The sequence below is a fragment of the Odocoileus virginianus genome, chromosome 8 (assembly GCF_023699985.2).
Source record: "Odocoileus virginianus isolate 20LAN1187 ecotype Illinois chromosome 8, Ovbor_1.2, whole genome shotgun sequence".
Classification (NCBI taxonomy): domain Eukaryota; kingdom Metazoa; phylum Chordata; class Mammalia; order Artiodactyla; family Cervidae; genus Odocoileus; species Odocoileus virginianus.
Genome location: NC_069681.1, coordinates 27,678,290 through 27,692,591, shown reverse-complemented (window position 1 = coordinate 27,692,591; position 14,302 = coordinate 27,678,290). Strand labels below are relative to the sequence as shown.

Here is a 14,302-nt window from a genome sequence, read left to right as displayed (position 1 = left end):
ATCTCAGGCAACTCATTATATTTAAAACTCATCCTAACATTCCATTTAAAAGGTCAGGTATAAAAGTAGCATCAAAATTATCTATACCGTCAAAACAGATCACACACAGTTTATAGGTCAGCTATATCCAGTATCCATTATTACATACAAGATTAGAAGTTTACAATCAAGCTTGTCAGCAAGAATATGGGAAGGCTTACAGTCTCACACATATTAATTCTAGAGTGGACAGAGATACCAAAAACAGAGAAAAAAACAAACATCATTTTGCTTCTGTGGTGGTAAAGAAATATATCTTAAAATATCATTTCATGCCTAACACCACTTTGCTTCAACTTTAATTTTTTTCCCATTGTGTTAAATAATTTTTTATATAATCTTCATTGTGTTCATTCCTTACCTCCCCACGACGATATCTGCTGAGAACTAAGCTGCTGAAACTGCAAATATTTTGCTCAGTGACTCAACAGACTTAAGTATTTAAAGAGAAGCCCCACTTTCAGAATGTCAAACGTATCAAGTAGACGTGACTTCACACAGTTACCAAGTCAGTCTCCTCATACAATTTTAAGCCTCGGAGTCTGAATTATTTAAGGTAGCCACGGATGGGAACAGAGTTCTGCTTTCTATTGAATGCGGTGATTTAAAGAGGATAAATGAAATAATGACTGACTAGAAAATAAGACAGAAGGATTTTTTTAAAAATTATTTTTCCATCTTGTGAAATATGATTTCAGGCATTGCTTTTCATATAAATAAGTCTTTTTGAAGTATAATAGCAACAACCAACACTTTTCCTATCCAACTGAAAAGATGAAACTTCTGAAGGGCATTTTATTGCTTTTCACATGAACAAATGCAAATGAATTACGGTTTGGGGCTCCCTTTTGGAGACGGCAATAAGAATCCCCTTGAATTTAAAAGGATTGACTTCACTTTTCATCATTTGCAGACTCTGTTTGACTTAGGACAGATGATTTCCAGGCCCAAACTGTCGAAAGAGCAACAATTTTTTTCCCTGAGTACTTGCTTTACAACGTCAAGGGTGCAAAGAATGTGTACACTCAAGTAATAAGGCTCTCCTCTTTTTCTTTTTAATATCTTGGGGACTCATGAAAATATAAATATGACTAAAATCTTGTTGAGAACATTTCATATTGATAGTGTGGAAAATTAGAAAGATACAGTTTACATCAAGTTTTATTTTTCATAAATGACCTTAAAAATAAGTCTTAGCTTTCCGGGTTTGCCTTCCATTCCCCAGCACCCCAACCTTCAGTAAACACAGTATAAATCTTCCTTCTATTTCTCTGAGTTAAATCTTGTGGGAGATTTTTATTTAAGAGATGTATTTTTCCCAGGTGGAAAGTGAAAGTCGCTCAGTCACGTCTGACTCTTTGCGATCCCATGGACTATACAGTGCATGGAATTCTCCAGGCCAGAATACTGGAGTGGATAGCTGTTCCCTTCTCCAGATGATCTTCCCAACCCAGGGATGGAACCCAGGTCTCCCACACTGCAAGCGGATTCTTCACCAGCTGAGCCACAAGGGAAGCCCTAGTGGCGCTAGTGGTAAAGAATCCATCTGCCAATGCAGGAGACATAAGAGATGTGGGTTCGATCCCTGGATCAGGAAGATCCCCTGGAGGAGGGCATGGCAACCCACTCCAGTATTCTTGCCTAGAGAATCCCATGGACAGAAGAGCCTGGCAGACTACAGTCCATATGGTCACCAAGAGTCACACATGACTGAAAAGACTTAGCATAAGTTGTCACTAATTTAGAAGAGTAAGCTGCATAAAAGGCATTCATCAAAAATTATGAAATGAAAAATGCAATGGCCTTAATGAGAACCCACCTTCACGGGAACTGGACTGTTCCCATCTCATTCCCTCATTGCAGGTCCCAGGCCAAGGGCCCAGAGCGCCTTAGCACACACCTTCAGACTTTGTATGCACCTTCCTTTTTAAAAATTTCTGTGAGATGTTATGCTTCCTGTAATCACTTCAACAATAAATTCTAGAATGTCAGAATTCTTTGAGACAATGAGATAAACATGAAGAAGAAACATGGATAAATCTAAACCCCACCCCCGCAGGTGCTTTCTCTCTAATTCAATTTCCTAAAAGCTTTCAGAAAATGCAGCTGAATTAGTACTAATGTTATTTAATGAGTACTTTTTTTTTTCTTTCCAATGAATCTATAAAAGCAGAGCTGCAGCTTGATTAGGTCTGTGTTTGTGAAGGTAACCGTTTCGCAGCTGACAGGTGAAGTCCCCCTGAACACAGCCCCGTGCCCCGAGGGACAGGCAGCCCCGAGGTGGCCCCCGGGTCAGCTGATTGGATCCCAGAGAACAGGTGCAAGGCCCAGGGGCCTCAGGATGCACCCTGCCAGCGCGCCCGTGTTGTTTGACTCTAAGTTCAGAAAAATAAGCTAGAATGTGACGTGTGCTGGTGGGCAAGCCCTCTCTCAGCCTCTTCCCCAGGAAACCCTGCAGCCAGGGCATCCATCCATTTAGCTTTCCTGCCCTGTCCAGCCTTCAAGGCCCTGGAAATTGTGGCCACTAACAACGGCCTTTAGCAGGAGACAGATGTGAGGAGACGGAACAGGCAGTATTTATAACAGACCCTCTGGGGGCTATGACTGCTTCTTGTACTTTTTAAAAGGACACCTAATTTATTACCAAAAAGGCCTAATTACATCACTATTCACTTTCATGTTCCTTAATGGATTTACGTATTCTTTACAACCTAAAGTCCAAAGTTCTTAATACTGAAAGTGAAAGTGCATCAGTCTTGTCCCACTCTTTGAGACCCCATGGACTAAGCAGTCCATGGAATTCTCCAGAGCAGAATACTGGAGTGGGTAGCCTTTCTCTTCTTGAGGGGGTCTTCCGAACCCAGGGATCAAACCCAGGTCTCCCACATTGCAGGAGGATTCTTTATCAGCTGAACCACAAGAGAAGCCCAAGAATACTGGAGTGGGTAGCCTATCCCTTCTCCAGTGGATCTTGAAGTCCTCGCCAAAATCTAGCCTTAACTTAGCTTTTCCATTTTATCCATACACTGACCTCAACCCGAAGCTCATACCTCTATTCAGGATAGCATGGCTCTTTACTCAGGCCCTTTCTGCTATTTCGCTTCAACTCCCATCACAGCCTACGACACTGATCTGACTTTCCCCTGCCTGTCATTCCTGGTGCCCAGGAAGAGGGCATCCCAGGTGAAGTTCTCCAGCACCAGGTCCAGAACTCCCTCCTGACAGTTCTGTTTATTCAACACAGCAAATGCCTTCATCTGCCGGTGAGCCCGTGCTGAACAAGACAGACAAAGTCCCTGCATGCAGAGTGGCTATGCTTTAGCAGGGGAAACAGGAAACACAGATAAGCTGGAGAAGACTCTTCAGAGTCCCTTGGACTGCAAGGAGATCAAACCAGTCAATCCTAAAGGAAATCAGTCCTGAATACTCATTGGAAGGACTGATGCTGAAGCTGAAGCTCCAATGCTTTGGCCTCCAGATGTGAAGAGCCGACTCACTGGAAAAGATCCTAATCCTGGGAAAGATAGAAACCAAAAGGAGAAGGGGGTGGCAGAGGATGAGATGGTTAGATAGCATCTGTGACTCAATGGACATGAATTTGAGCAAACTCTGGGAGACAGCGAAGGACAGGGAAGCCTGGAGTCCTGCAGTCCATGGGGTTGCAAAGAGTCAGCCATGACTGAGCGACCGAACAACGACAAACACTGAATTTAAAAGCAAAATAGTTCATTTTAAAACATTATACTAATTTTGAGATATAATTCACTTATTGAGATATAATTCATATCAAATACATCTCACCAATTTAAAGTGCACAATTCAATGATTTCTAGTACAGAGCTGTGCAACTGTCATCCCCCAATCGAATTTGAGAACATTCTTGTCCCACCCACTCCTCCAAATACTTGTACCTACTAGCAGTCACCGACCTCAGTGTAAGGCCACCATTACTCTACTTTCTGTCTCTATACATTTCCTATTTTGGAAATCTCAGGTAAGTGAAATAATAAAGTATGTCACCTCTGATAAGTACAATACTCCCAAGGATCATCCATGTTGCAACAGGTAAGAAAACGTCAATCTTGTCCTGCTGATTAAAATTTCCCTGTATATATACCCACCCTTCATCCATTCCTCTCTTGACGGACAACTGAGTAGTTTGTACCTTTTGGTTCTTGTGAATAAAGCTGCTATGAAGATTCAAGTACAATTTTTTTTTAGTGGAAATATTTTTCATTTCTCTTAAATATACAGTTAATAGTGTCATAGCTGACTAATAGTATTTTTAAATGTATTTTAAACCTAAGCGTAATTAAGAAATTATCTCTTACTTCATCAGGAAAATCATCTTGTATGGGTCAAACACAGAAGAGAAGGAATACTGAATTTCTGGGACAGCGCTCATTTCTGAGTGGACAGTTCTTTCACGGAGCACGTACTCCTCATTTAACACTGAACAGATGCATATGAAAAGTCTAAGCCATATTCCAGGGAGGAAATCATTATTCGGATTGTAATAGAGCTTCACAAATAGAATTTTATGTTAAGCTGACCTACTTCAAACATTTTATTAGGGAGTTCCTAAATTTTAGCGGCTGACAGCAAAACGTAGGAGGAAAACGGGTTTTCTTCAAATTGCCTTTCCTTTGTTAACTTAGAATAAAGGACATTTGTTTATAAGTGGCCCCAGAGGAGATTCATGCATTTTATGTGCTAGATTTTTTTCTTCTAATGGCTAAGGAAAGTTACATAAGAGGCATTTAAGGCAATCAAGGGCTAATGAACCTGCTCATGTATGTCTAAAAGTCTAAATCACCTTTTTTTTTTTTAAAAAAAAAGAAAGTCTAAAGGTGTCCCAACATGCTCGAATTTTCCATCCTCCATACAGAAAACAAGGGCAGAAACACTCAATACAGTGAAGTTCAGAGTGGCTGTCAAGTAGCCACTTTTTCCAGAGCGATGACATTGCTTGAAAGTGGGACTTTGGGTTCTAGGTATCTTAAAACTCTCTTGCCCTCTTGATGTTGCGATACCTTCAAATCATACTTATTGCATTTATGAAATAGTAGGGAATAATTAGCACTCATTGCTGAATAGATAATGAAAGAACCAAATGAGAAATCTAAATTGAAAGAATAAAAACTACTAGCTGTGTTAGCTAGGAGACCAAGAACGGCTCGGTTATCTGGATGCCCTGGAATGGAACGGCCGGCCTGCCACCTCTGAGCCTCCTCCCACCCCACAGGGTCCTGCTGGCCTTGTCTCCCCCGAATCACCACCTTCTGCATAAAAACAGATGGGGCTCATTAACCAGGAAAGAGAGTAATAAATTATACTGCTCCACCCTATATAAAAATGTATCTATCATGACTTCTGTCAATTTGAAATAGTCATAGGAATATTTGGTCTTAATATAAACATGAAAATAATTATTTATTATTGTTGCTTTATAAGGTGATAAGTAGGCATTACTAGAGATTGTGCTTGATTTATGAAATTTTGAAACCACTGATTCAGCTCTTTATTTTACCTTGAATAATACAAATATTTGGATTTCTGAAGTCACTCACAAATGCTTTCATCATATAAGAACCAAGGATCATACTAATATATATTATACTATATATTCTACTAATATATGCCTATAATTATATGGATATATTAATTACATTAATATAATTTAACACATTTATTTGGGATATTGAGTTTATCAGTATATTACTATCATACATTTCATATAATTAATGATACATAATTGCATATTGTATATTTTAGATTGGTATAGTCATGGCCACTCTGATGAATCATACTAATGAAGATAAGAAATTCTGATAGCGTGGAGCTCAGCCATGCCTAGGAGAGGCTGTGTGACTAACTAGGGGTGAACCTTGAACAAGTCAATACATGTTTCTTAAACTTTGCACTTTCACCTGTTACATAGAGGGACATAAATTAAGTTTCAAATGCTGACAATAAAACACAGTTCTAGGTAATCGGAGTCCATTATCATCTTTTGAGGGGGCAGTTGAAAAGTAACACCAAAAATATACAATCTGAAGGAAAAGTCCCGCTGTGCTTTATCACAGGTTTCAACCACACCCAAGCAACCGCCTTCTCATAACTGATGCAAAAATCAGGGAGAAGCAGCAGATCGGCCTCAGACACTAAGCAGACCAGTAACCTGTTATCAGCAAATGAGCAACAAGAAAATAAGGCACTTTCCGTGTTAAATAAGTTTAAAATTTGGATTTGGGAAACTCTTCTTTGTCTCTCTTTAGAGTATATTATTTGTCATAAAAATAAATCTAACAAAGGAATAAATTATTTTCAAATTACATTTTAACAAGGTTCTGGTAGTTAATGAATGCAATTAAAAATTTGATATACATATATATATAAACACACATATATACAATATTTATTTTTAGTCAGACTCTGTTTCAAGCAAATTGGCTGCAAATACACGAAATACACAAATTCAGCATACTTTTGTGCAGAACTGACTTATCTGTCTGTACCACTGGCATATATATTTATATGCAGTAGTGTTATATCAGGACTTCCCTGGTAACTCGGATGGTGAAGAACCCGCCTGCAGTGCGGGCAGTTCGATTCCTGGGCCGGGACGATCCCCTGGAGAAGCGACAGGCTGCCCACTCCAGTATTCTTGGGCTTGCCTGGTGGCTCAGACAGTAACGAGTCCACCTGCAATGCCGGAGACTGTGGTTTGATCCCTGGGTCGGGAAGATCCCCTGGAGGAGGGCATGGCAACCCACTCCAGGATTCCTGCCTGGAGAATCCCATGGACAGAGGAGCCTGGTGGGCTACAGTCCATGGGGTCACAGACTCGGACATGACGGAGTGACTAAGCACAGTATCATATCTACAGATGACATACTGCTTTACAACACTGTACACAGACTCAGATTTTCACTCATACAAACATACCAGACATTCTTAGAGATTATATTCCATGTTTATCGATGGAATGACTACTCTACTTTCTACTATATGTTAATGCTTTAACTCTGGGAAATTTAAATAATAATTAAAAGGCAAATTAGTAATTAGGGGACTGTTGACTAAGTTTACTGTAATCCAGCCCTCACAACAAAGATTTCAGGAGGAAAAGATTTATGAGAAGCACATTAAAAATTGATATGCAGGGATTTACAATAATGGGCTTAAGGCTCAACATTCAGAAAACTAAGATCATGGCATCCAGTCCCATCACTTCATGGCAAATAGATGGGGAAACTGTGGAAACAGTGGCTGACTTTATTTTTCTGAGCTCCAAAATCACTGCAGATGGTGACTGCAGCCATGAAATTAAAAGACACTTACTCCTTGGAAGGAAAGTTATGACCAACCTAGATAGCATATTAAAAAGCAGAGACATTACTTTGCCAACAAAGGTTCATCTAGTCAAGGTTTTGGTTTTTCTAGTGGTCATGAATGGATGTGAGAGTTGGACTATAAAGAAAGCTGAGCACTGAATAATTCATGCTTTTGAATTGCGGTATTGGAGAAGACTCTTGAGAGTCCCTTGAACTGTAAGGAGATCCAACCAGTCCATCCTAAAGGAAATCAGTACTGAAAATTCATTGGAAGGACTGATGTTGAAGCAGAAACTCCAATACTTTAGCCACCTGATGTGAAGAGCTGACTCATTGAAAAGACCCTGATGCTGGGAAAGATTGAAGGTGGGAGGAGAAGGGGATGACAGAGGGTGAGATGGTTGGATGGCATCACCAACTCGATGGACATGAGTTTGAGCAGGCTCCAGGAGCTGGTGATGGACAGGAAGGCCTGGTGTGCTGCAATTCATGGGGTCGCAAAGAGTTGGACACGACAGAGTGACTGAACTGAACTGAACAACAGTGGGATATTCTTTCATTTTTTGGAACAGTCACAAAATGTTGGGCTGTCCTGAAACCCTGTTGCACTTCTGAAATGTCATTTCTACAATGATATTTCCATTTTTTTTAAATGTCTATATCTTTATTAGATGCAGATTCACCTCCTCATTTTAACTACTACAAAAGATGGGAAGAACATAATGCATTGAGAAGTAAACTGTTAATAAGTAACCATTAACCACTTCAGAAACTGTCCTTATAACCATCTGGCAAAATGGCTTTAGACTGGCTCTCCTTTGAAATTCTTAAAAGAACAATTGGTTTAACTAAGAGTTAGGCTTTCTTAATAATATTCATATGCCTGCACAATGTTTAATCAAAGTTCGAATGTGTTTGTGATGATGACAGTGTTATTTTAAGTGACACATTCAGCTTCACTGTTGTTTTCACAACTCTTATTAACTCTTGGGGAGAATCAGCAATTAGACCTGGTCCACACCATGATTCTCAAGGTAGCGGCCCAGTAGAAACTGTGAACCAGAGAGGAATGCTCTTCCCTTTGAACCAACAGACGGTTTTATTTCAAATTAATTGAATTCTTACTGTAGTTCTGCAACCTCTCCATTATTATTACACCTAACTTACAGATGATGAAGCGGTTGAGGGAGAGAAGAGCTGCCTCCAGCATGTTGGAGTTTTCCCATCACTCAGCCACGCCCTGGCCTGCTGCTGTTGAACCCAAACAATTTCACAGACCATCAACACCAGACAAGGCCAATCCGTGACCGTGACAGATCTGGAGCATCCGTAACCACGTTCGAACACCGACAAAGCAGGGACTCTGTGCCAACCGCAGATGGCCAGACTGTCCCTCTCTCCTGGCTAACGTGAAAGGCTACTACTTTCCTACAAGCCTCAGCTTCATCTCACTCTTGTGCTCCTGTTTCTACGCAAGATTTGTTAAGATTTCCAATCATACAATCCCTCACCCCGTCAAGTGTCTTGCTTCTTGACAACCCTACTTCTTAAACCCTTCTTCAGTCACCTAACACACTAATTCCTAACACTCCAGGTCAGAGACACCCCGTGGGGCTGTATAATGTTTCCTTCCTGCTCCTGCAACAGGTAACAATCCAAGCTGTGGAACTACAGGCATGCGCCTGGTGTATCGGATGCCTTCAATGCTGGAAGGGAGTGACATAGTAAAACACAGAGGTTTAAGTAACTTCATCAAGTAGCATTTTAATTGCCAGTTGCAGGCCTTGAAACGTTGTTTCCTATTATCTTCACCTTGCTGTGACTATATTATACTGTCATCTCCTGAGATTTATTACACACGACCTTAGAATATTTAGCATGTGACTGGAATCATGAGAAACTCAAATATAGATTTACAGACAAGCAGAGGAGAAAGAAAATCACATAGAGCTGATGGAAGGAGATGGCAGATGAAATCCATAGAGGAGACGAACGCATCTACAAATATGTGGGTGGGAAAGGGTAGACGTGTTAGAATGATGTCATAAATGCCTGAACACATACCGACTCCAACAAAACAGTAAGAGTTAACAAGGCTATTACACTGAGCACGGTCTTAAGTGCCTCATATAGATTAATACATTTCTAAAAACACCACCATGAGTCAGATAACTATTTTATTCAGATTTGAGAAAGGAGAGAAAGTGAGGCACTGAGAAATTAGACATCTTGGTGAGAGTCTTAGCAGCGGCTAATCGATCATGCGAGAAGTCACAGTGTAGAAAAACTGGTCAACTGAGTGGATATCTACTTATAAGATTTGATTTGTTAGTGTTGCCCCACATAGTGAAAATCTGATAAAATCATAGTCAATTTACAAGTGTGGTAGGCCCTAACCATATTTCATGAAAACAGTTTTTCATCCCTTGATAACCATCCAGTACCTTCACTGTTGACTAGTTTTCTGAATATCTGAAAGTAGTTACCAAAGCACATCACCCTCACATCACAAATGTCTGAGAGTTGGTGGTTTTTGACTGTTCTTAATGACTTTCCTGAAAGGTGAATGGCTGAACCACAAAAAAACACCTGTATAAAGTTAGTAGCTGCTTTTGTTTGGGAGACCTGGGTTCCAACCCTGGGTTGGGAAGATCCTCTGGAGAAGGAAATGGCAACCCACACCAGTATTCTTGCCTGGAAAATCCCATGGGCGGAGGAGCATGGTAGGCTACAGTTCATGGGGTCTCAAAGAGTTGGACACCACTGAGCAACTTCACTTTCCCTTTCCCTGGTAGCTCAAATGGTAAAGAGTCTACCTGCAGTGTGGGAGATCCGGGTATGATCCCTGGGTCGGGAAGATCCCCTGGAGAAGGGAATGGCAACTCACTCCAGTATTCTTGCCTGGAGAATCCCATGGACGGAGGAGCCTGGCCGGCTGCAGTCTGTGGGGTTGCAAAGAGTCAGACACGACTGAGCGACTTCACTCTCCCTTCCCTGGTAGCTCAGCTGCTGACGGGCTTATAATCTGAAGCGTACACTGCCTGGCTCTGCCAGTGCCCGACTCCTCACTCTGCTCCTTTATGCTGCGGCCACTAACAACAGGCAGGGCTGGTCCCCGGGTGCGCTGGGACCCCGCCGTGCACAGTGAACCCGAGACACTCACTGCACCGGCTCCTCAGCCCATCCCCGCCCCCTGAGCCCCGTGCTTCGGCGTCTCAGACTGATTTCTGGGGTTGGACTAGAGCACAAATGACCCTATTTTACTCTCTGTATGAAGACAGACTTGAAGAAGAAGGAACACTTTCAGGCCTTAGGTCTCAAAGAATGGGAGAATAGGTAACCCCATGGATCTAGCAGGAAATGGTCCTCTCAGGCATCGACTGGGGCATGAAAGGAGGTGAAAAACCCTCCCAAGGAGGAGGGTGAGTTGACTGCTTGAGGCTAAGCAGCGTGGGAGATAGCGACGCCTTTCCAGGATGCTTTCACTCCGTGGTCCTGAAAACAAAATGAAAACGTTCCCTCTGCCAGTTGAAGCAACTGGGCATGACCTGCAGAGCGCTAAGGAGAAAAAGGCGGATGTTTGATCCACAAGCCGTAAAGAGTCTCCATCCGGCTTCCTAAAACGACAGAAGACAGAGGAGAGTGAGCAGCCCTCGGTCTGAGGGCTCAGAAGTAGAGAGAGGAAGGGCAGATTCAGGATAAAGACAAAACTGGTTAATCCATCAGTGCGGCCAGAAGTAGGGGTGAAAGGAAAGAGCAAATAGTATCAACATGCGCTCGCTGTCCCAAGCCTGTTAAAACCCCATAACAGAACATAGCAGCCATCACCTCTAAGTATAGAGACAGTCTTTAAACATGAGCACTTGCCATGATGTGAGCAAAAAGATTTTATTTAATTTGACAACTCAGTTTAATTTAGTTTTTCACAGCTTTATTAATGTATGTTGCTTTTTCAGCATATTGTCAACCTTCAGATCCTGTGTAAAATAATACAGTAATTGAAGCAATCTTGTAGTGGTTGGCAATTACATTTAGGAAAAAAAAAAAAAAACCTTTTCAATGCTGATTGCTACTCTTTCACAGTCTTCATTACAAACAGACAAATTGAATTTAGCATGCAGGAAAAATAAGCACATCCCATTCCCACTTTTTAAGTGTACGTCACAGGAAACTTTTCTGAAGCACAATCCACTGTGATTTCTGACCAGCTAATGAGGACTTTAGTAAACATTGGGATGTTCATTGACATTTTCCAGAATAAACATTCACCTTTGTGTTTTGTCAATGCACAAAAATGGACTTGGGTTCTTGAATAAACACCAGATTCCAAAGTTTCTAAATTTCACTATTTTGAATAAACGTAGATTAGATAAATAAAATATTCCCATGCTGACATTCTTGGACAAAGATGCAGCATGGTGCCTAGACGTACACTCTCCCCAATTAATGAAACAGAAAGATACTCCTCACTATTTACACACTCTTACCTCACTATTTATTATCTCTGATTGAAGTTTGTATGTGTGTATATGCATGTGTATCTTGGCTCCAGCTTCCACTGGTCCTTGATAATGTTTAGAAAAAGATTCTATCTTAGATGTTTATTTGAAAAGACCAAATCTTTTTTATAAAATAGATGAAATAAAATTGAAAAATTAAAGGAAAAGAAAAGAATACTGTTGGCAATATTGCCTACATTTCTTAACTTCGTCCCAAATATTATTGAGATTTTTTTTTAAAGTGGAAAAAAAGGAAATTAAAACTTAATATAAACCCAAAGAAGTAGTTTGGAATAAGGCAAAACATAATACAGACAGAACCAACCCACAAATCCTGCACAGAACGTAAAATGAGGGACAAACAAAAGCAGAGAAGATGTGAGGCTTTGAAAGAAGAGTCATGATGTAAGAACTGAGAAGTAAAATAATTTTATCAAATATGAGAAAAACAGTCACTTTATTTTCTCTCCCCTGTACAAATATGTTATTTTTATTGTTTATTTTCAGATGAAAGAAGTAAATGTTGCATTGAAAGAGAGGAAAGACAAGGAACAGAACAGAGAAGACCAAATATCCCCCCAAATGATTAAGGATAAAGTAGGTCATTTTTACAGCTTTGGTTTCATGTAATGATTTACATATTCTCTGTGAACCAGACACAAATGTTGGACCTTGGGAATATCTAGGAATTGGAAGAGCGAGAGCAGTTTGGGGAAAATTAGTAAAATGAAACTTGAGATATTCATATATGTCTTGGAAAGAAAGGAGCTCTCAGAATGGGAAATGGCTTAAAGACTGTAGGTCTGCATGTGTGTCTGTAGCTCAGTCATGTCCACCTGTTTGTGACCCTACTGTCCATGGGGTTTTTCAGGCAAGAACACTGGAGTAGGTTGCCATTTTCCTCCTCCAGGAGGTCTTCCCAACTCAGGGATCGAATCCACGTCTCCCGTGTCTCCTGCATTGCAGGCGGATTCTTTACCTGTTGAGACACCAGGGAAGCCCCAAGGACTGCAGGCCTTCAGTCTGACAACAACAGCCTCAGAGTCCCACGAGGGCCAGGTGAAAGGAATGGGGAATTCAAATACACATCATGTGTTTCAGCAAGTCATATATATTACCTTGGTGGGACACTTCTACAAATACTGAATAGAAATTTTGCTTCTCATAGAAAATGTTAGGCTACTCACATAATTATCTTCAGTTTTAAGATTTTCTCTCATATGCATACATGCATATTTCTCAGTGCATTCTTCTACTCATTAGACAAATATTCATTAGCTCCACTGTGTGTCAGTCACTTTTCTAGGCACTTGGAATGCTCCAAGTTACCTGTTTTCCGGAAGCTTACATTCCAGTGGGGAAAGACAGAAAAAAAAATGTAAGCATGAAAAATCAGAAAACATATAGTATATTAGAGGTGATAACTGCTCTAGGAGAAAAAGCAACTGGTGAGGAGTTGGTGAGCATTGGGGCAGGCCTGGCTGCGGGCAGGCTTCTCCAAGCAGATCAGAGATACGACAGGTTCCTGCTATCACTGTGCTAAATGTGATCAAAGCAGATACCTGACTGAGCCTGAAATGGTACATTTCGGGTGTGCTTCAACAAGCACGATGCTTTTTGGATGGAACATCCTAAACAAATTTGAGAACATTTCAACATCACAGTGATTTATTTGGGAAAGTGGATTTGAAGTGGAACCATACAAGATAACAAGGCCAGAGTGATTCACGGCAGAAATGAATGTAGGATCTGAATGCCAAGGGCCAAGCAGACCACAGTGACCCTCACGGGAAAGTAACACAGCGAAGTAAACACACAGTTGGACCAGCACTCAGATGTGGGTAGAAATTTTCTTGCCAATTACAATGAATGTAATATAATGTAGAATTTACAATGTGACTTCCAGAGAGTTTGGTTAATATGTGGTAAAGGTTATAGGGTGACAGTTTGTGATCTGTGTTTATAATCAACCACCGTTACAGATAAAATATAATTATTGTTCACGTTGGTCTCCAATGAGACTTTTAGATTTCAAATTCTCAAAAAGGGATGAAAACAACTCTAAGCATTAAATTCTAACTTCTTGGAAGTTAAGGATGAAACTTTGTACTGTATGCGTGCTACAGATGAAGAAGATTCTTATGTGCTATCAAATCAGAAAATGTGAGGAAGATAAGAGAGTATTTCAAAGAACGTTCATGGAAGTATATCTGCAGCTGGGGTACATGTAAGTTATGGCTTACAAAGGACCCTGAGTTATAAGAACGGTATCTCCCCAGCATGTTGGCTCCCCAGGCACCCTTTTAGAAGGATCACAACATCCAGTTTACAGTTTCCCAAGGGATGGCCATTTGTCCAGTATTGAGAAAGCAATCTAAGTTGTTAAATAATTGTTGATTTTTGCAAGGACAGAGAAAGGATCACATT

The 14,302-nt window shown here is 40.7% G+C and overlaps 1 protein-coding gene across 2 annotated transcripts in view; it reads right to left on the bottom strand.

The window, feature by feature from the left end:
- The window catches only part of NALF1 (NALCN channel auxiliary factor 1), a 578,493-nt gene that overhangs the window by 260,387 nt on the left and 303,804 nt on the right, over positions 1-14,302 (bottom strand). The window lies entirely within an intron of this gene.